The sequence below is a fragment of the Columba livia genome, chromosome 16 (genome assembly GCF_036013475.1).
Source record: "Columba livia isolate bColLiv1 breed racing homer chromosome 16, bColLiv1.pat.W.v2, whole genome shotgun sequence".
Lineage (NCBI taxonomy): Eukaryota > Metazoa > Chordata > Aves > Columbiformes > Columbidae > Columba > Columba livia.
The window spans coordinates 1890267-1914338 of NC_088617.1; positions in this window are offsets into that span (position 1 = coordinate 1890267).

Genomic DNA, 24072 nt, shown 5'->3' on the forward strand with positions numbered 1-24072 from the left:
CCCACATGCTGGTTCATCCTACCCTTGGTGAAAACTCTGGTGTGTGTCCATGTCCCACCTTTCCTGGATTGTTTTCAAACAGAAGAAAAACAGCTTACAGAAAGAATGATTTTCTAGACTGGAGTCCCTAGGGTCTGTAATTCTTAACGCAGACTCAAAACTGAATTCACTGTCAGACATCTATGTGTATCTCTCAGACATGTATCAGAGACTGGGCAATTTATTGCAGCAGCAAAAATACATCTGCTCTGATTAGATGGAATAAAATAATGGCTCAGAGATGGAAGTGAGTACTGAAAATCTTTAGCAATGTTGTTTACAATCTCCTGCTCTCCTGTAGGAATACACATGCAGGTATGAACTGAACTACATTGTACATGAAGGTGGATTCACTTTCATCTCTCCCAACTTATGAGACCCCACATGGGGTTATGTTTGAAACTCTTCCCTATGTGTGGGACCACCTGACAGGTGGGCATCTACAGCAGAGCTCTGGGCTACCAGCTTTCAAATATCCTGGTAATCCCTTTTCCCATACTGAATGGCTTTGTGATGCTTACTTGGCCAGGTCCTGGTTGGCAGGTCCCAGGTCTGCATTGCATGAAGTCTGCAAATTGCTGCAAGATGTTCCTCCAGGCTTGGGACTCGGGACTTGGAATTCAGCTGAAATGCTCTAGGAGGATGGGGAAGCCACAGGCCATGGCACATTTCAAGTGCTAAGGTGCAAGCCATGTGATGGTAGCTGCTTCTTGGGCAGCTGCTGGTCTCCAGCATTTCTGCCATGGCAGAGAGCTGGTACATGAACACACACAGGGCAAAGGACCAGCAAGAAGGACACACAGCGAGGTGGGCCATGGGACAACAGTGCCTTGGCATGCACCAGCATGAGCAGCAGGAAGGTCCATGAGATAAATGGCTCCTTTTCCCCAGATCTCACCACTTCCAGCAAGGCTCTGCATGTCTCCTGTTAAACCCAGAAACAGGACTAGTTTCTTCACACGGACACACACATGGGATGATACGTGGAGATGAACACCAACAATATTATCAATCACCAGGCAAAGCTGCTGAACTCTGTAAATAAACAGCTTCCTTGCAGCTCTCCAGCTTACTACACCAGGCTTCTAGAGATTATTTCTGCCACAGGTCTTCAGTGCTTCCTTAACACTAATTCTCTTTTGAGAGTGACTCACCTTGAACAGTGAATATTTTCTCGAGTATCTCATTCTGATCAGAGTGTTACCTCTGACCTTATAATCTGCAGCTCTGTTAATGCCTTAATGGCACCTGGTTATCCTGACACAGCAGGACGGTGCTGGAACAATCTGCCATCCAGGATTATGAGCTCTTCTGGGCTTTCTGGGAAACCCTTGCTGCTGTTTGTAGAACAGTGTGATTTCTTTCTTCCTTACTGTAAAGTACAGGCTTACAGACCCCTTGCTATTGCCTGTAAAAATAATATCACTGTTTAATTCAGATACAGCTATTTAGACCTTTATTTTTGCAGAAAAGAGCTTTCCTTTTCTGCATTCTGCTGGGCTGCCTATATCCATCCTTCTTGAGGCTCTTTAGGTGCATTCCTTCAAAAGCATCACAAATTTCGTACAAATAACCACCATTTGCATCCCTACCAACAACTCTTCCACTCAAGTGTTCCCAGACAGAAAAGACTGAACCTGTTCTTAGAGCTTGTTCTGCTGGGACTGACTTTGCAAGGCAAACTGCAATAGCCCAGATCACTGCAGGTTCCCAGCAGAGCTACTGCAGAATTTAGTTCTCAAGCTCTAATGAGCAGTCAATATGTATTTAGGACCCGTCCTAAATTTCTTGTCTTCTACAAGAATTTGGGTGCCTTGAATACAAAAAACCTTACAAGTTTGTAGCTCTTGCTGTAAAGAAGCACACAGCAATGAGGACAGGGTGAGTTTATAATTTCTCTCTCTGAGTTTATAATTTGTTTCCTGAGTTCAAGGAAGCCCTTGAACTAGTTTTTAGCTGCAGGAACCTGCTGGCCTTGCAGACCCACGTTTACCCTGCAGACCCAGCTCTTTCGGAATTTGCCCAGGTTTGGCCTCGGTGACTGCGGCAAATTAACCTTCCTGACACTCATCAATGGAAACCAGAAGCATTTTGTAGGTAACAAAGAGAGCAAGCAGCGAAGAGCTGAAGGCATCATCCATGGGGCCAGGCTGGCTGCGTGCGGTGGCGTGTCGGTGGTGACCGGCTCTCCAGGGCTTGGTTAGATGCGTCGCACAAGTCCCTGGATCACTGCAGCTGCGTATGTTCAACAAACAATTGCGGTTCTCCTTGGGATTTTATAGCATTTTCACATTGCAACATTTACACATAGAGCGTAATTGTGAATATCCATAACATTCAGATGCAGACACACTTATAGAAAAGTGCAAATGTGCATTATAAGAACGTGTAACAGTAGAAATTTTTTTTGAGTGTTGCAAGGGGAATGAAATGATAAACAGGTAAAGACACACACCGCTTATATGCTATTGCTGCCACTGAAGAACAAAGGTTTTCCATGCATCTTCCAGGGTGCATAAAGCAAATACGCATGTCTTGACCCAGTCCTCTCTACTCAGGTAATGATTTCTAATGGTGCTTCAGCCTGAGAATGCAGGTGGGATAAAATCTGAAATTTAGAGTCGAATAATGAAATGAGTAGCTCTGATGGTTTTGGAGGAGAGAGCACAGGCCATTCTGTTCCCACTGCCTCCCAAACATCTTCAGCTTGAAATTTCCAGTCACTGCCACATTCTCTGGCAGGCCAGACAGCAGCACAGATAACATAATATGGCACAGCGCATCGTCTACTGGTCAGGAGTAGGAGGAATTGATTTCTGACTAATAAAGTAAATTCATTACCCAGACTGAATGAGTCACAAGGAAATAAAGGCTGCTGTATAGAGGGAGGATGGACTCATGCACCCTGTTATTTTAGGCTTGCTTGGTTGCAGAAAAGGTCTGTCCATACAGCATCACAATCTGCTCAGCCTTGGCCCATGTCCTACAGCGTGCTTGCAGCTCGGTAACTGCAGCTGCTGCTCGGGAGGGGGAGATTTCTGGTGTATTATAGTTAGGTCTTCAGCACAATTTGTTCTCCCTTCAGCCGACTAGCACAGTTTACACATCCCCATCCCTCGGTGAGGGCTGAAGGAACAGTCTTACTGTTACCAAGCAGAGCCAAGTAGAGAGCAGGTGAAAGGAGGTGAGTCCTCAGGAGCAGAGAGGTGCTGGAGAAATGATGCCTACTGCTCCTCCACTCCAGGGTTAGCTAGACTTTTAGCAAGACAAACCTCATATATGCACTCAGGTGAGATCAGATCCTCATCCAAAGGGTTGCTGTTAATTCTGGATATGGCCCCTGGTGAGGTTTTACTTCCCCAACAGCCTTGCTTGGCTCAGGTCCTGGGCTTGAAACAAGACCAGACTGACAGGCTAGAGGGAATACAGACCAGTGCTGTGCAATGTTGGACATGTCCAAGAACAGGAGTAACCCCAGGATTTGGCCTGATCAGCACTTCATGCTCTCTGCAGCCCTGCACCTCTAGCAAAGGGCTCTGTCCCCCTGAGGCAACCTCTCAGGAGGCAGTAGGAGCACGGAGGACATGTGGGAGGGGAGAAGATGCTGCAGTTTGAACCGTGGGCTCGGTGGCTGCAGCATGGGGATTTCTGCATTCTCCAGGATAACCTGCAGTGCTTTCTGTGGGGCCAGGGCAGGCTAGGGGTTTTCTCCATGGCTACAGCTCTGCAGGTATCCCAGCAAGGTGATGGACCATGATGGAGCACATCTGCTCGAGTCTGCCTGGTCTAGGGGAGTCTGGGTGCCCAAGGCAGGGGCATATGGTGCACTGACAGTGCATGTGTGTCGTGGCCTCTCTCCCAGGCAGCAGAGGTTAAGAGCTGTCAAGAGGCTGTGGGATTTCTGGCCAGAAGCCTCCTTTCCATCACACTGAAGTCTCTCTCCTTGAAGGCATGTTCCCTGTCCCTCACTGCTATTTGTGTCAGGACTGATAGCATCTTCTGCAGCAGGGAACGGTGTCTTCTTATTTAAAAGCCTCCTTGTTTAGTCTTACAGCTGTCAATTAATCCCACATTTTTTGCTATTCAGACTAGCTGGTGGGTAGCAACATTTCCTGCTGCAATGAAAATTTGTTGTGAGTAAGAGCTGGAAGAGGAACAGCATTAATATTTGACAGCAGTTAGTGCTGAGGGAGTCTTTACACTTCACAACCCGAGACCCGCAGAGGTTTCTCAAACTCGCAATAGTTTAACAGCATTTAAACAGGCTTTTGCCACATGCAGCCCCACTGGGGGCTGCTGCTGGCCCAGACATCCCTGTGCCATCCACAGCTCAGCTGAACCTCCCCTCCTTTAGTTTAAAACCATCACCCCTTGTCCTGTCACAACACACCCTTCTAAAAAGTCTCCCTGTCCTTCTTATAGGCTCCTTTTAAGTACTGAAAGGAAGAATACTCAGAGGAATGAAGCAAAACCAGTACTGAATCTACATCTAGCGGGTCCTCAAGGCAGCAAAGGTCTGTGTAGCACGATGCTTGTCCCCAGTCCCTCCACCCCAGCCATCTACACACCAAAAAACCACCCCCCTCTCATTTCTGTTTTGCCAACATTGAAAACTCCCTCCCAGAAACTCCTGTGGCTGTTATGGAGAAGCAGAGCCTCGTGCTGACTCCTCAGCCCTCACCAGGCATTTATACCACCTTCACACCCGGGAGAAGGGCGGCCTCGGGGTTCAGACAGCGGGTATAAGGCAACAGCGTGTGTGTGAAACAGCTGCCCTCCTACAGCCCCGCTCCTCTTGGCAGAGATGAGAGCGCCCGAGGAGAGACCTTGGGAGACAAGCCACAGATTTATTTAGTCTTTAAGCTGCAGCAGGCTGCTGGCTGCTGTGTGATCTTTGATAAACCCGGGGATGCAGAGAGCCGCAAGTTTGTAAAAGTCACTGCCAGCAGCTGACACAGATGCTTTCTGGCACGACACCAGAGAGCTGTGACACTCATTTGATCATATGTTTATCCACATGTCCCGCACATACTGATAGTCGCAGCGATAGCCTCTGGGTCTCCTCTCACAAACGAAGAGCATCTGAATTTCTGTGACTGCACATAGTTTCTAAATGATGGCACAACATTTTTCAAAGGCCTCTCTATATGATATAAGGCTCTTTCAAAGATTGCTGAGGCCCAAGACATGGAGAATGTAGATCAGATTTTGTCTTTGCTATTAAGTCTGCACTTTCTGACTGCCTAGTCTAGATCTGCTCCACAGCATGGCCAAACGTCACTTTCCCCAAACACTATATTCGCATTTGCTATTAGTGCAGCAGCCCCCATGTCCCAGCCCTCATGGCTGAGCACCCTCCTTGCCAAGCAGCCCCACCAAATTACTCCTTCAGTCCCACAATGTGAAAGTAAGTCAACAATGACCTTCTGGGTTTCAGAAGGACTTCTCCCGTCACCCCAAGAGTGGTGCCATCTGCCTCAGTCAGTCCTCTGCCCTGTGACTCCACACCATTAGCCTTTGGTCCTTTGAATTGGCTCATCCCTTTGACTCTCCCCCTCCTGCGTCTGTCTGTAACCACATACCCCACACACATGGTCTGTCAAGCACAGTTCACCTCACTGCACTGCCAGCAGCGCTGGAGCTGGGGAACAGCCCCCCAGGAGCAGGGGGCGTGTGTGAAGGGGCCAGGCGTTATGTTCTTTGTGATGGCCAGTGGGACAGGCCTGGGGCTGGAGGCTTTAGGGTGGCAGCCTGTATCTGTGCTTTCCACACTGATGTTCTCCTGGAGCTGACACCTGCCCTTCTCTTAACCAATTGCATGGCCAGCTTCATTTTATACCACTTAGGAATTATTGCCAGCCCCTGGGGCTGTTGTCAGAGCTTCTCCATGTCTCATAGAGGTGTTGATTCATACGCTAGTGTTTCCACGCTCAATTACGCTTGTGGTCCCTTCCTTACATTCCCTTTTCCCTGTGCACTAAGGTGGTTGTCCAGCTTTCGGTTAGCTGTGAATATGGTCATCCCACCTCTCCTGCCTTGTGCCTTTGCTACCTCTGTGCTCAGACTCCATAGAACTTCAAAAGTCTCCGTCCTACCTTGAAAAGGATCCATGAACCTTCTGTCCCTGCAGTCCAGTGTCCTCTTGTCCAAGCCCAGGGCCTTTGGATGGCCCTACTGTCCAGGCTCAAACCACACTGGCCTTTCATCATTGCACAGGATTATTCTCCAACTTTCTTCCACCAGCCATAAAAAACAGAATATCACCAGCAAACTTGAAATCAAAACTGGCAAGCAAGCTTTTTAGGTGAACCTGTTCTGCTGTATGTAATTAATGTGTCTTGTTTTCTTCATTTATATTTTATTTATATGCTTTTATGTATTGTGAGAATCTCCAAGAGGGTTTTCTTTTTATGAATTATGCTTTGTAAAACAGAAGAACTGATGTTGATGAAATAGTCATTATCAGCTAAAGACTGCGCTCCCAGACTGTGACTTTCTTCCAACCGGCAATCTGTCACTCTTCAAAATGCACCAGCTCACTGTGACGGACAGACAGACAGTCAGGCAGCTCCCGGGAAGGAGCCTCCGAGCCAAGAGGAGAAGGATGGAGCAGAGACAATGATGAAGGTGATTAAAAATAGAGAAAGATTCCTTCACCACAAATCACAGAGAGAAGTTTCAGAGAAGAAAATAGCGAACCTAAAAAAATGTTGCCTAAGGGGGCTTTTACTGATTTTAGACTGTGTTGCTCAGCTCAGTTCACTCCAGTGAGTGGCTGTACCAGGTTTTTAGGATGGAAGAAATAATTGCCAATATGGAGGCTGGAGGGGGGGCGGTTATTTTTAATTTAGATCCTCTAAAAATTCTTCATTTAAATCTTGGAAGCAGCAGCGTGTCTGAGGGAGAAGATGATTGAAAACAGACCATTTAAAACGTAGTCTTCTTATTTGTGTTGATTAAGTGTTTGCCAAGCTACTGCCCCAAAGGGGATTTTGTCATTCTTTAGAATAAACCCCTGAAAAACATGGATTTCACTGGGACCGCTGAGATGGTAACCAAAGCTTGAGTGCTGGAAGCAGGGAGCAAGAGCACAGAAAGCAAATGGGAAACGACACTCCCAGTTCAGCAGCATCCTTACTGCTAAATACTTGGATTAAGTGGGACAGCCAAGTTCCCGAGGAAAAATCAGCAAGTTGCCACCACAATTCAAGAGTGAAGAGGTGACAGCAGGATGGGAGACAGAGTCACCAAGCCTGACTGCTTGGGAACATGAAGCTCTTTTCCAACCAAAATGACTCTATGTTTCTGTGGACTGAGGCTGGACTGTACCAGGGATGGTATTTGAAGGCCTTGGGGTGAGAGTACAATGGAAAGGGTGGTTTATGTCTGACTTCCGCAAACCCTCATGAAATGCTACACATGTAATGCAAAGTGTCTGGAGGTGCAGCCAATCTGCCCAACGCGTCGTGGCGGCCCAGGGCAGGGAAACGGCAAGAGGTCTCTGGAAACACCCCAGGGAAGCTGTGTGTGCTGTGAGTCAGACCGAAACACCCTCATATTTAGGCACAGTTTTGTTTATCGGGTGCTCTTTACCGCATGTCTTCCGATGAGGCTCCTCACAAGTGATTCGGATCCTCTGACAAGCTCCTGCAAGTCCCCGCTATCAAGATCGCTGGCTTGAATAATGCTCTAAATGTCACAGCTGGGGCAGGAAACCCAGCCATTTTGATACTGGTGCTTCTGTCCTGATGATTCATGTTGACATTTACACGGCAAAATGGAGGGGGGAAAGCTACTGAACGTGTCGCAGTGCCTGTGGAGAGCTTCACGGTAACGTGATTCAAACCAGAACAGCCCCCAAAACTCCCAGGAAATACCCTGAAAAAGCCAGAAGAGCTTAAGAAGGCTGTAGAGAGTTACATCCCCTCCCAGCCCCGTGGAGGACGGGTTTTGTGCTCATCCTGGACTCCCGTTAGTGAAGGATGCTGAGTGCAGGTATCCAGTCTCCAGGATGGTGAACACCCCAACGGCCAAGCAGTTAACAAGGTGTGAAAGATCATGCAAGGAGATGTAGCATGTGGGATATCATTTGCCCTTTTAATATGTTTTTCAGTTAAGATTTTAGGAGTGTGCATGAAGGCAGGTTGCAATGCTGATGGATAGAGTATCTTCAAGAAAGAGTCAGGTAGGTTAACTCACCAGTTGAAAACCTGGAGGTTTGATGCTGCTAGGAAATAGCCCATTCTTTACCATTCTCAAGACATAGTTTCCATTGTAAAATAAATGATTTTCCATCTCCATCAGTGCTCACGTGCCTCAAGAAGGGCACCATTCATGGAAAGTCTGGCAGGTCATGTTGTACCTTTTCTAAGGACAGTGAAGCAGAGGCACAAACCTCATATTTCCAGGTTGTGATAGAGCCTGAGGAGGAACAAGGCACTGCAGATTCCTGCCCTGAAGCTCATGGTCTCATTTTCAAACCATACCCTTTCCCGTGATGCCAGCACTGGCTGTGCTTCTGTTTGGAGGATGTTACTAGTTGTACTTTGCCAATACCCCATCATTTGGTACCTTTCATCTTGGGAAGGAATGGTTTTGCTATACTTGATAGCTTCTGCTAGAAAGGTTACTCCCACTGCCTTTGCAACATCAGCAGAGTCTCTAACCAGGACAATTTACCAAATTCTGGTTGAAATTCTATGCTATGCAGGTCAGGAAGCGTAAATAGACAAGGGGGAATTTCAGGTTACGTGTGTTGTGTCTAATTGGGAAGCCAAACACCAAGAATCTCCATCCTTAGAAATTTTTCAAAACTCAACTGGACATGGGTGTGAGCAACCTCTGTTTACTTTGAGATGTGCCCTGCTCTGAGCTGGGAGAGGAGACTTCCAGAGGGCATTTCCAAGCTACATTATTTTCTAAGAACTATTGAGATGACCCACAAGTGAGATATAGGTAGACAAAGTGATTCAGGTTGGCCCCAAGCATCCGTTAGGTAACATTGTTGGAAATTGTTGGACTTTCTATCCATGACTCTGAGATAGAAATCTTGTGACCCTTTAATAGCAGGTCCCATAACACCATCTTCATTGTTTTTCCAATGAATTATTGGTGTTGTTCCTAGGTGAAAAATATGAGTCTTCATGGGTCAGGAGGACCTCTGTGAAGGGGTTGCTGTTAGATGGAGACTTGTTACTGAACCAGCCAGGAATTTCAAGGCCAACTCAAAGGCTGTGAACAGGACCTGCTGTGGGAGAGAAGCAACTCCACAATAACAACGCCTCACAACGTGGCGTAAATCAACGGACGTGTCAGCAGTGAGACTTCAGCGAGTGGACAGCTCGTGGACATAGATGATATCCAATTAGTGAATGCATGCTTGGAGCGTGGACGTGTGATCAGAGATTAGTTGCATATATAAGGAGGTTTGTTTCTGTAATAAAGGGCTTTGCGTGATTCACATTGAATCGGAATGCTGAGTCCTTTATTCAGTCCAACAGACCTCGCGTCTTCAGGCTGGACAAACACAGTAGCAGAAAGTGAAGGAATGGTGGGGAAACCAGCCCTGCCAGAAAGAAGAGCCTCTGTGGTTGCTACCAGCCATGAGGAAATCACCCATCCACTGGTACCTCCTGATTATTTCACAGCTGATTTTGTGACATGACCGCAGCTGTTGCCACAGCCGCCTTTGTGACTCCAGGGCTAGGAATCAAAACGGGGTGTTGTGGTACTGTTTTCCATGTACACATCTGTCACACATCTATGTCTGCTTGGTGTGTAATTACACAAATATTTGGACATATAATCCTGGGCTTCTGCTGTTCAGAAAATGAAACTTAAAAGTCCACAGGGCAAGAGAAGGGTGAGCTCATCCAACTCTTAGGAGAGCCCACTGTGCAAAGCGTTTATGGAACTAGAGTCACAAGGGGGATGTGAGCAACTGCAGTAGTATTTTGGGGCATAAACTCAAAATGTAGCTTCTCTAAACCCTAAAATTCCCTGCAGCATCCTTCCCATGCTTGAGGCTGAGGGTGCAGTGGGAACTCGCTGCCCAGCTGCAGGACTCGGTGCTGCCTCCTCCCCTCAGTGTGGATGGCCTGGGGTCATCTAGACACATCTTCAAGGGACAGAGCTAACCCTGCAGACCCCTCCCCAGCACCTTCTGTCATTTCACCAGCTCCTGGTTTGCTCTTTTATAAACAGTACTGCTAGGCAGCTACTTGACTCATGCACTCTTTGGGGCTAGTAGGCAATGGGGTCTCCTCATGCTGCACACCAGGTGTCCAGCTCCAGTGCTACAGCTAGCAGCACTAAAATGAATTTAGGCCCCCGTCTTCACTCCCTGCTTTATATTTAGCATGTCGAGCAATCACAAGCATACAAGTTCCTCTGCCATCTGTATCAGTTCTTCAAAAATAAGGCAACTGAATGGCAAACCGTGCTGTACTCAAGGAAGAGGGATGCTTTTAGCACATTGTTAAGAGTCTCCCTTCTTCTGCTCATTTATTTATTTATTTTGCTCCAAAAGAGGGACCCAAAGATACAGAAAGCTTTTGTTCAGGCGGCAGCCCCAGCAATTGTATTTGTCAATATGTGGAGAGTGTCTGAAAGTGATGTATTTGCAACATATATGGTCCATTGCCTGATTAACTCAGAACGAAAACCACCCAAGCTTTGCACTAAAATCAGTTAGCAACACAATATCTCCAAAGATTGTGCAATTACTTTTATTTTTTTTTCTGAATGGTTGCCAATAACTGCAACTTTCACAGAAGATAAAGATCTTTTCTGCTTCATTACTTCTGAGATGGCACATTAGGATCAAATGTACCATCCTATTAAATAAAACTCCAGGAACACTATATATAGCACCATACCAAATGTGGCCTGCAAGGCAGCATTGATCAGATCAGCCCAGAACGCTGTTTACATGTTGAACAGTTAAAATATTTCTGCTGTTAAAATTTACCCTCTTTTTGGTAAACCTGTGTGCACAAGTTGCACATTGTACTCACACAACCGCTATTTCGCGTGTGCAGAATTCAGCCTGACCTCTGTAGGAAGAAGAAACCATGTTTTACTTCATCTAACCTACTCTTGATATGCACTGCAATTACCATGGACCTACGTGTTTTATGATCTAAATTCTTCATCTGGTAAAGGCAGAGAGGAGTGAAGAGGTTGCATTTGTCCAGAACCTGGAGAGGCTGAGATCCTCTTGTCCTCGTGTGCATGTCAAAGACACAAAGGTGTATTACCATGTATTTTTTTGCCAATAAGGAACTGGTAGTCACCTAAAGACACTGGGTGAGAGCCAAGGCTTGAATCCTGAGTAAGAGCCTAGTCTTTCTCAGCACAGTAATGGCTTGTGAACCACTTATCTCTGTGCAAGCCCCCAGCTTTACCACCCAAACTTTGTTCTTGTAGAAGACCAGAGTGCAAATCTGACCCCGTGTTTGGCCCATGGGAGACCTCACTGCACTCAGAGGGTTTATACCCACATCACTGAGGTTCCTGAATGATGCTGAATTCACACATGGCAATGATGGCCAGTGCAACTGGCATGTGTGGGGATGCTCATGTGTCCCTCGGTGCTCCAACCCCTCAGGGTTTGGGAGCTGGGGAAAGATCCTCGAGCAGCCTCTCCATGCAGGGACAGGAGTTTGGACAGTCAGCGGGATCTGGGTATGATGTTGGGCTTGCTCAGCCCACAGATCTCGCTGCTTGAAGAGCTGGTGGAGGAGAGCAGCCCAGCTGGGGGACAACCCGGCTCTTGTGAGCCCCAGCCCTGCACAGACAGATGGAACAGCACTGCACCCCACTGTGCCTGGGGACAAACCCCTCGTCCTGGCACCTCGCTGGCTCCTGCTCCTGCCGTGTCAGAGCGCTGCAAACCGGTGATTAAAACGTGGCTTGCACTGTGCAAACACTTGCATTTGATTATTAAGGGGCAGAATTTGAAAATGCAGGAAAACCCTCTGAAATTATATTCCAGTGCATACACAAATTAAGCAAAGGCACATTTGATTGGATGGGCATTTACATATAAATTGCCATCTAATTGTACTAATTGCACGCATTCACAGATGTGCTGTTGCACAAACAGGTTTTGCACATGGATATCAGGTGTCTGCTTTGTTTTGCAGCAAAGATAGCTTTAAATCAATATGAATTATTGGTTCCTCTCTTGCCAGACCATGACTTAGATCAACAACTGTCCCAGACATGGCCAGGAAGACCTTTAGAGGTGATTTTCCAGCTTCTGTTCTGAGTCACTCTGATTTCATACCCTCAGGCTTGCAAGCCTTCCCTTCCTTTCCAGGTCATAAATACTTGTCTTGTCTCAGGGAAACGTTTGGTGCTGTTAGGTACTAAGGACACAGCGTAAAAATCTAATGTCTTGGCATTTTATTTTTATATTGGAAACCAATTAAATAGTAAAAATGAATCTTAGATCAAGAAAAGTTTAAAAGATAGTAAGTAGGAGTTAACGTACCTCAATAACATGTTTTTTTGTAGACTCGTTACCTCTTTATTTACCCTTCAAGATATTTGCTTCTGGTTTATAGCACAATATGTATTGAAGAGAGACATAAACTGGGCAGGGAAATGCCAATGAAATGAGAAAATAGAAAGTTAATGGTGAAACTAGAGTAGGCTAAATTAATTTACTGATTATATGACCATATCCCATCAGTAAGACATGAATTATTTTGTTTACAGTCTTCAGGTTGTTGCCTGGCTCTGCTACCCTTCACTGTTTTCAATTTAAACTGCAGTGATTGTAAAGAGAAGAGAAAATAAACCAAATGTTCCCATTCCACTTATAAATTTTATGTTTATAATCTTGTAGCCATCCATGGAAACCATGCCTGTTATTCAAGTGCCTCGCCTCCCAAGCTGAGCATAATTATTACTGATACATCTGGATGTTTAACTACCTACTACAGACTCTTGAATTCCTTCCAGATTTAAAATATCCATTAATACAGGAGTGGAGAAGAGTGGAGTCACAGGGGGAAGAAAAGAGGGGAGGGTTTATGTCTATCACTTCAGTTCTCAAAGGATTTATGCCTTGCTTAGCACCACAGGGAGTAAAATATTGTTACCTAAGCTAGTGTCATTCACTTAAAAGGATGTAATGTGCTTCTTTCCACACTGTTTTACAAAGAGTTCTTCATGCACAGTGGGACAGATGCACTCCAGCCTGGTGTCCAGAGAAGATGGAGATACATAGTGCAACTCTTCCCCAGCCCAGGGGTGTCATTGGAGACATGGCCCCTGCATTGACATTCAACAGATAGTTTTTTAAAGCCCTTTGGGTTGGACCTTCATTCAAAACCCAGATATTTTTGTAGTGCACGTATCAATCTGTACTTTCACCCCATGCAATGCAGACTTCTTGCTCAGGTGGTGGCTCCTGAGCAACATCCCACCGAACCACGTAGGTCACAAATTGACTGTGAGGACCCCAGCAAGCACAGAAGGAGCTGGTGTGAAAAAGGGAGTCACTTTTTTGCAGTGTCACTACAGGTGTTCGTCCCTGAGTCAAAGGTGAGTATCTCACATTAGGAAAGACCCAGATTTTCAGGAGCATCCGTAAATCGCTTTGCCAGGGGCTGCATTCTTGGGGGTGGGCCACCCTCCTCAGTCCCTCCCAAAGGCAACCTGGAAACACCATTCAAGAATTTTATCTGTTTTGTAAAAATAGTTCTGCTACCCAATATTCCTCCACCATATCAGCTTCATTAAGGCTATGGTCCAGATTTATTGATTACTTTCTAATCTGTGCCCTATTAAATTCACACATCCGTCTAACAGTTACATATATGGCATCATTCGCTCTTCAGCAATGCCCCATTAGTTCCTATTATGAAGAACACAATGGTAGTTGTGTTGTGGCTGCCTCATTAACCACAGTATGTACCTGATCCTTGGTACATCGTGCTGGCCCAGGTCCAGGTAAGAGATTCATCACAAAAAGCAAAGGCTGACTCCTTGCCTGACACCCAGCACTTGAATCATGATTTTCAAATGTTCCGTATGTGAGAAACACTTAGGTACAGAGAGTGTCAGATCCCTTTCTGTGAAACTATTATTTGCCTCCAGATAGAATGGGAAACAACTTGTCTATGATCATAGCAGTTACTTATAAGCTGCCAGACTGGAGGGATAAGTGAGATAAATTAAACAGTGAGAGCTTGCTTTCCAAGAAACAGCTCCCTATATTTGCTCACGCATTTAAGTACGAATGCAGCTTTTAGCCTGTAATCAAAGCACAGTAGCTGGTCCGAAAGGATCTTATTTAGTACACCAGATCAAAGCGTAGCTAACTGAGAGTCGTGTACCAACACAGTCCCTCCAGGTTTTCCACTGCCACTGCTACCTATGCTTGCTACCAGAGCCAGGAGCCTGCAAGACAGCTGCTCTTTTGCTGCCCATTAGAACTTATTGCAAACAGAGCAGGACACCATCAAGCTCAATAAAAGAACAAGCAACCAAAAGCCTTATTCCTCCACCACCTGCATCTCTCACGGTCCGATAAAATCCCCGTTCGCCACCTATAAGAGAGGTTGTAACTGGTATTATTTCAAAGGCAAGGCTTTTCTGTACCTGTTTCCCGCATTCTCTGATGGCTTTGTGAATGGAGCTTCTGAAACGCCTCCTACGGCTATGTAATTTGTCTCCACATAAATGTGTATCGAATGCACATGGTTAGCAGATGGAATTTCACATTCGATGTATTAAGGGGACCAGATGAGCACAGAGAGGCTGTACAGGCCGTGCATTGTGCTTCCGATATTAGTGGGTGCCTTCTCACATAGGAAGCGGCCGTAATGGGAAGTCCCATCTGTCACTGAGATACTTGTTGAAATTGAATGTTCTGATTGAGTTTTTTTCAAGACTGGAAATATTTTGGTCCCATCACCTACCTCTATAGCTCTAATCTCACAGGGTAGGTACGGAAAAAACAGAAGAACTTTTGCTTTACCGCAGTTACCAAAAAGGATGTTTTGTTACTGGTAGTTAGAAGTTTAAGAGATGTGGTACAATCACCTTCCCATGATATGGAAAATTTTCTTGAAGGAGAGATTTACGCGCTTGGTACTGGAACTCCTGTGGCTTTCATTTTTAACTGAGATTCCCAGATCCGTCTTTGGTGCTTGCCCAAAGAAAAGCTAAGTTGGCATGATCCTTAACCAAAAAAAAAGAGGAGATGCAAAGCTGAGTGTTTAGACCTGAAGAAGGTTGAAGGTGCACAAAGAGGACTGGAAGACAGCAGTATCAGGAGGCTGTTCTTAGTGAACAACAAAGGTAATGAGAACATTAAAAAACTTCTAAGTCCAGGTGGGGTCAAAACTGAATACTGTGTGATCCTAAGTGAAGTTTCTGAAGATGCTCTGGGAGCCACAACTTCAAAGTCTGAGCTCATCCCAAAGTCATTTTTTCATTATCTTTGGTTTGGGATTTTGAAGAGGAAAAATGACTGTGAGCAGAAGGCCAAGGGCATCATAACTGTGGTTGGAAATCCTGCTGGTAGGGTTTGGCGAGTGAGAAATATCATCTGTGAACCAAATCTGGCCACCCACTGCAAACCTTTCAATTCAAGGGCGTGCTTCAATTTCAGCAGGGTGCCCCTAGTAAGCCAACATCATGCTTGGCTGGCTTACAGCTGAGCACTCATTTTTCAGGGATCATGAGCAACGTCATCTCCTGACTCACCAGCATAATACCAAGGGGCCAAAAAAAACCCCCAAAACCAAAACAACAACAGCAACAAAAAAACAACAATGAAAGAAGAAAGCTTAACTTAGTGAGACAGCAACATCTGAAAACCAAGGCAATAATCAGACCTGAGAGTCCTGATGGACAACAGGTTGACCACGAGCCAGCAATGTGCCCATGTGGCCAAGAAGGCCAATGGTACCTGGTGTGCACTAGGAAGAGTGTGACCAGCAGGTAGAGGAAGGTTGTTCCTCCCCCTCTGCTCTGCCCTGGTGAAGCCACATCTGGAGTTACTGTGTCCGGTTCTGGGCTCCCCAGTTTAAGAAGGACAAGGAATTACTGCAGGCAGTCCAGTGGACAGCTATGAAGATGATGGAGGGACTAGAGCACCTTTCTGATGGCATTTCTCTGTTGGTGTCAGGCTGGCCAAGGAGCATGTTCTCAGAATCTGCTTGGTGGATGGAACTACAAAATGGAAGATGAGATAAGCTAATAACACTTGAATAGCACTTTGGGAACCAGAAGGACCCACCAAGCCCTGAGAACCAAGGGCATTGCCTTCTCCTTGGGCATTGCATCTCTCCCCAGTGCATCCCTTAGCTTGGCAAAGGAGCTTTCCCCTCCCAAACCAAGCGGTGTCTCTAATGTCCACATGTTCTCTGCAGTCTGGAATTCCCGAGACAAAAATGACCTTGGATTGAGTGATGTTTCATGACATGTCTCATGAGTCCCTCAACAGCTGGTGAAGGCTGCTCCTAGTCTCAAGTGGGCCCTTGGAGTTCCACATGGTTATCAGGGTACCCCATCCAGATGAACCTCCGGTGGGAGCAGCGGAAAATGTCCTTTCCCAGCTACCTACAGGCCTGTTTCACTGAACCACACAGAAAGAAACGCCTGGCTGGGTTCGAGCATGAGGAACCCCTAGTTTTCCAAGGAGGTCTGACAAATGCATCAGCTCTGGAAACAAACACTTGTGGCTTTCCATTAAGTCACGATTTCTGTGGCTAAAAATCTGCCCTGTGAAAGTGCCTATTTCTTATCTTATCCCTAATGCACCCACCCGTATTTCTGATGACTGCTTTCATCTCAGACCAATACTGAAAAACCCGATTAATTAGTGATGTCTGTGTGCACTGTTCTAGGCTGGTGCTAGCCGGGGTGTAACTTATTAACAGTTTCTATTCAAGTGAAAATTAGTGTGTGGGAAGTGAGCAGTTTATTACTGAATGACCTTTTCACCTTGTGCCTGCGCTGCTTGGCTCAGCTCAGTGTCTCAGGGCTGTTGAATGTGTTTCAAAACGCATTGGCAGGGAAGGGGGAGGACGGGCTGTCCTGCATGGGCTGGGGATGCATTTGGTCAGGGCTTTGGCTCTCTCAACCACCTGGACCATGAGGATTTGTCTCACCCATGACAACTCACCTCTTTGGGTGGTGAGTCCAACAACAGCACTGAAGACCCCATAGCGGGGTCTTTGGGCAAGCATTGGCCCATGGCAAGCAAGGGCTGCGAGCTGCTGTTCCTGGCCTGGCTGCAGGAAACACCCACTCCACGCAGACATGACAGGGATGATAGAAGAAAAAGTGTGAGATGGGTTTGTTGGGGATGGTCCTGCAGCAACAGGTATGAGGTGGACATGTGAGTAATCATGAGGAGCACAGAGGTGTGGAAACATGGTCTTTCTGAAAGAAGCAATGGCAAAGCTGGATGAAAACACAGTTTCTAGTTCTGTGCGTGGCTTATTAGTGACTTCATTTTTTTTGCAACAGGCACCAGCGATACTTTCTTGGGTCTGTGTGGGCTATTGGCCTATGTTATTATTTTCCATTGGCTTCGCTTTCACTCACATTTTAAGTCTTTACTCCGTTTCATGTGTTTGAGAACAGAATCCCACGCAAATGTCTCAGACTGGCAAAAAAAGAAAAAAGACTCAAACCCCTATTGTCTTTAAAGGTGACTTTTTTGAGGCCTTTTCCTGTGATTTCCCACTATTTGGGGGGAAAAAATGCTTCTGCCTTAGGAGCCTCTTTTGGCTTGATGGAGATTTTAATTCTATGTGAACCTTCAAAACACTCTGCTTTTCAACATGCTCATCTGGTCTTTGTTCTTCCCTTCTCTGACCTCCTTATCTACTTCCTTCCAAGCCTCTGTAGGTTTTCCTTTTTATAGGCTTTGGAGGAAGTTGGGGATGGATGACTCTAGATCAGGTCCCATCACTCAGCCTTGAGCTTTCAGATTCCTACACGTTGTCAGGGCTCCCTGCTGAGCCAGGATTCACCGGCACACACATTGCAGAACTGACAGGAAAGTCAGAATGTCAAATATTGTGAATCTGAAAAGTTCAGTTTAGATTAGCTAAAACTTTATAAGTATTTTGTCACTGTCTTTATTTTAGAATTCTTAATAAAAGCCTTTATGATAACAACACTTCTAAAATTTGAAACCAAACCTCTGTTTGACTACCATCAAGAAATGTTCCTTATATTTTCTCCGAAAGAAATTTTTATGCACAAGATACATCAAAACTGACCCTTAGTCTCTACAAATATCTATTTTTTTTACTTTTTTTTTTATTTGTTGAAAAAATCTTTTCCACCTCCAAGGGACCCGGTCAGGCAGAAAACACTGATCCTTCCAAATCAAAAAGTCAGGAGAAGGTACAGGAGCCACATCTCTCACTTCTCTTGTAAGTCACACAGAACGTTTGCTGCGGGGAGGGGAGGGAAACCAACACTTTCCAAGACCCCTCCTGGTGTATAATTGCACACAGTATGATGAGATGTTTAAATTTTTTCTGAAGTTTAATTTAATCTTACTTCTACCTTTGGTCTACTACTTCCTTTTTTGGTGGCCCAAATCATATTATTTCAGAGACTTTCTTGTTTATAAAAGTGTGCTGTGTTTTGTTTTTATAATGGAATAACTGTGCTTTCTTTCCAACATTTCATCTGCTGGGCCAGGGAAAAGCTGGGTGATCCCGGATCGGATGTGAACCCAGGCTGTTTGTCGGCCACCACCAGTGTCCTTACTCCAGGACAGAGTGGAAGGATGGTTTTATGACCATAACAAAACTTGATGAAAGAACTGAAAACAAAACAAAACAAAACAAACCCTAAACAAATAAACAACAACCAACCAACCAAACAAAACCAAACCAAACAGATTTTCTGCTCCAGGTCATGACCTGCATAAATAAACCTCTTTTCTGTGTTTTACACTCAATAGCTAATTTCACACTCTTTTTCTCAGGCAGTGCTGTCTGATTTGAGCTGATATGCTGCTGCTTTCAGCTGCTGGAAGCTCCTACTCTCACCCCATCCACAAGTCTGCAGTTATTGATTGACTCCAGGATGTTTCCTAATAATAAGTGGAGACGAACATCCAGCCTTCTCCCATGTGTGATACCCCAGGACTGAAACCCTTGGCTGTAAGAAACTCTGTGACTTTACAAACTGATAGGAGGCAGGAACAGGGCTGAGCAGGAGTCACCGTGGGGAGGGTGAGAAGGAAGGATGTCTGGTGGCTACATGCAGGGATCACTGGTAGGCAGAGAGCTGTCCTTCCATCAAAAACCTGGAGGTGAATGTAAAAGCCCTGCTGACTAGACCTGCAGATCTAGTGAATGGGAACGGAGCAGAGACCCAGTCCCACACATGGTTATACGGGGCCATCTGAGTTACTTGGTACACTAGGCTTAATTAAAGATAAAGGAAAGGAAAGCATTTTAATGTAGTCAAATGCGAAGTTGCACAGGAAAAAAGGAGCACGGATCCAGCCTGGTAATGGGCAGCTTCAAGCAGGGTCTTCCCAAAGCCAAATCTCTTCACTTGAAGATGAGTTTCTGCTGCAGCACATGGGGTGTCTCCAACAGGGAGGGGAGGAGGGAGGAAAAGAGAGGATGAGCTTTTACCTGTGTTCCTGGCAATGCTGACACTCAGGTGGTCGAACTGTGCAGGACTCTGACATCCATACTTTAAATCAGAGGTGGAAATGTTCAGAAAACAGCCAAATAAATCATAGCAGGGCAAGAGAAAAGGTCTTGAAATGAGAGGTTTAAAGAACTCACTGTTTATCTTTGCAAAAGGAGGAATACAAACTAAGTTGATTACAGTGTGTTAGAAATAAATGGTACTAAAGAGCTTACACATCTGTCAGGGAAAGGTATAGCAAGAATAAGAGGCTGGAAGCTGAAGATGGACTTTTTCAATTTAAGAGCGAGGCACAAGCTTTCAGGAGAGGTGGCAGTTAAAAGCACTGGGACAAACTCCCAAAGGAAGAGGTGTTTCTTCAGCTTTTGGTGTCTTCAGGTGGGGCTTCACAGAAGATTTGCAGCAATCCACCTCAGTGGTCCAGAGTTAGCTGAACTGCAAGAGCTCAGCCCTCTGTCGTGAAGACAACCACTGACACTCACAGCGGTTGGGAAGATGGCATGGGGGCTGATGTCCCCCTGCTTTGGACCTTTCAGGTTGTGCACAACGGCTGACGGCAGAGGGGTTCAGAGTGGGTGCAAAGAACAGCAGGATCCTTAATCCAGACCCTGTAGAATCATGGAATCATTTGACTGGAAGACACCAACCATAACCTAAATGAGCGCTAAACCGTGTCCCTAAAAGCCTCATCTCTACATCTTTTAAACCCCTCCAGGGATGGTGACTCCACCACTTCCCTGGGCAGCCTGTTCCAGTGCATCACAACCCTTTCCATTAATAAATGCTTCCTAACATCCAATGTAAACTTCCCTTGGTGCAACTTGAGGCCATTTCCTCTCGTCCTCGCCCCCAGGACGCATCAGCAGGGAATAGGGCATTTTAAGGGGCAACACAAAAAGAGCAAGAAAAAAAGGTAAAAAAAAGAAAGAGAGAGGGGTAAATTACTGAATGACAGAAAAGAGCAAGGACTGAAAAGGAGAGGAGCAAGGCAGTGTGCGGGAGGGCAGGCAGCACGGTGCAAGGGCAGCATGTGGCAGCAGAGGACTGATGTGACGGTGGCATCACTTGGCATGAAGTACCAGCGTGAGCACATGTGGCTTTCGCAGACCTGCCTGGTTTTGGGTGGCCACAGGCACGACTTCCCCCCCACTCACCCTGTGAGGTTTCCCTGCGGGGCGGGAGGGACCCTGCGGGCAGCAGGAGCCTGGCAGAGGCTGAGTCAGCCTCCCACCTCCCAGGATGAGGAGGAGGTGGGCTGGGTGAGAAAGGAGCCATGTGAGGGGGCAGCTGGGGCTGGAAATCACTCTTTCTAGTTTTCATTTCCTCGTAGACACAGGCTGCCCTGTTCAGAAACGAAACTTAAGAAAGAGACATGCCAGTGCTGCCTGGGATGCAAAGAGCCATACTGCCAGGTCACACAATGCAGGGACAGGGAAGCTGCTGGGCTGGGTATGCGTGAAGTGGACACAGCCCTGGGAAACATGTGGGGTCAACTGAGCTCACACTCATCTCTGAAGGAGAGGATAAACATAGGGAAGATGTTTGCAAGTGCAGAGGAGAGCTCTAGGAAGGGTGAAGAGGTGATGCTAGAAGGGAAGGAGCTTCCCCTTCACCTCTCTTTGCAGAAAGCAGTGCTGTTCTGTTTTCATGGTGCAGCCATTATGAGTTTTTTACAAGCATTGGAGCATCCCATGTGTGCTTCTGCCTGTGCTTCAGGTCCTGCCTGCTTTGCCGGTGTTACAGCAGGGCTGCCATGGCATCTTTCAGTGCCCAGACCAGGAGATGCAGTTTCTTGCTCTGCTTTGTTCCAAGGCAATATTGTTCATTCTTAGCCCTGATGAAAATTGCATTGCAATGCTCTGTAAGCAACTCGTGTGCACCAAAGATTGTCTTCCTCACATGGTCCAAGCTAAGTGTGGGGATGATATGTGAGCCAGAGACAAGCTGGGTTGGAGATCAGCAAACCCAGACTGCCCTTACATGAGACTGCCTGGTTTCCACAATTGAATTGCTGGGAAAATGCAGAGAAGGAAAGCAGAGACTTCCAACTTGAAAGTTCTACCTAAGGACAGAGGGAGAAGAAGACAGTCAGGTTTGGCTGGATAACTCACTGCCCATTGTGGAGATTTGGATGGAGTCTTTTCCTGTTGGGGTGGTGAACAGCTAAGTGTTTATCACTAAATCCCCTGAGGAAGAGCCAGTGATGCTTCTAGTCACAGAGAATAACTTATTTTGTAAGGCAAAGATAATGTCTGTATTCCATGTTTGTGCAGTGCTCTGACAACAGAGACTTCAAAACACAAAACCAGAGGAGAACTACACCAACACACAGAAATCTTGAGTCTTCAGCCTGGACAGGGGTCCTGTGTCCCACTCACTAACCTAAGGTCTTGGTTTTCTTATTCATGGTGCAGCTACTTACCCATAGATTTGAGATAACTCGCTTTCACATTTGCTCAAGAGAAGCAAGGGGACAAAACTGGAACGTATAAACAAAACACAAGTGGAAATGCCCATCTCATCACAAACACATGCCAAATACGGAAGGTCTCTTTGCTGCCCTTTAAGAATTGACCAAAGCTCTGTGTTCATAGCTGTGCACTGACTTTGAACTGGTTTCGGTTTCTTATGTAACCATGTTCATTCAGAATGGAATGAAGGCTAAAATATTTGTCCAAGGGACTTCAAGGGTTCTTTAGTGGATTAAACAAATCTAGCGTTCAAAAATGAGCATTTTAATTGTAGACCCACAAGGCAGGCAGAGGTATGGTGTTCAGTGATGCTTCATAAATCTTGCCAATTTGTACAGTTAGCTTAAAATGAAAGCTGTAATTAAAAGCAAGGGAACAGCTAGTCCTGTTGCAGACTAAATGGTTAGATTAAATATTATGCTGTATCTGATTATTAATGTGCAGAATAACTGTTTAGTAGCTTGATATTTGTTCAGCAAGTTTTATTAATAGCACCACGGCAAATATTTCCCGTAACGCAGGATCCTCGCACCGAAGTCAAATACGAAAAGTTGCACGCTTTTCCTCCGGTGGTTTCATTCTGCCTGGTAATTTCCACAGTTTTTCTGCATTTTTTGCTCTCAGGTTTAGTCAATGTGACACCAGGCAAGGGCACAGCTGGGTTTTTTGGTGGGGGGCGAGGAGACGTCCCATTCCCGTAACTGTAGAGCCGCAAACAAGACTGATTTCATTTTTCCCCTTACGTAAATGGAAGGTCCCGCTCCCTGTGACGCATGATCCTTGATTTCAAGAAGAAGCAACTCCAAGGTCACTTGTGAGTGAACAAGCCCACCCCAGCCTGTCCCTGGCCACCCACCACCACCAGGCAGGGGTACAGGAGCCATTAACATAAAGGTGTGAAACCCCGACTGAGAAGCACGACAAAAGCACCAAGCAACAATGAGGAGTGAGAAGGGGAGAGGGCTGTTTGCCTCCACGCAGTTCGTGAGTGCTGGGTTGTGTTAGTTTAGTTTCAGTAACCTCAGAGTCAGCATTTCAGATGTCAGTAGTTTCCACTGAGCTCAGGCCAAGTCAGCGAGGGACACAAATAAAGAGGGGTAAAAAATTATGCTCGGTCGATGGAAAAGTCACATTAAACAGAAAACTGACCTAGATGAACTGCCTCTCCACCAAGCCCACTTTTCTCATGTGGACTGCCAGAACAGGTCTTGCCCAAGAAAGGCAGACAGCTGACTTGGGTTTGGCTGTTGCAATGCCAAGACTTAAACATCAGACGGATCCTCCAGCCATGCTCGGGGTGAGTGTTGCAGAGCTGGGAGCACTTGGGGCAGAGCTGGCTGAGTAGAGTGCTCAACAGTGTTGGAGAAATACCTTGGGTTTGCATCACTGACTTCTTCAACCCTGCTCCAAGTAGGGCAGGGATGGGTACAATTTCAAGTTAAAAAGTGCCAGAGTGTGGGCAGCTCCAGCGATGGGCAGTAGTCATGGAAGAGCAGAAGGTGAGAGTTGCAGCCTGGCAGTTTGGGCTCAGATGCCAAAATTGTGGCAAAATGCCTTGTCGCTTGGGCAAGTTCTGTGTTTGGGTCTGGGCTCTTGTGCTTTCTGATCACCCACCTCCTTCTGGCCGCTGTTCTGCTCAGGAAGCTCAAGGCAATTTGCCAAGAAAAGTCTACCTTTCTGATGTTGAGCTCTGATAAAGTGACCCTGTTTGACGGCTGCACTCAAAGTGTTGGAGGCAGGCATCACATCCCTTGCACAGCACTAGAGTGGTTGCATTTGACCAATAAAAGGATTTTTAATTAATGGATCCCTAAGCTACAGGACTGCAAACTAATTGATCCTTGGCTTAAGGAGAAAATGCTGTGGGAAGAGCTCTCCATTCACATCCCTATCACATGGAGCACCATGA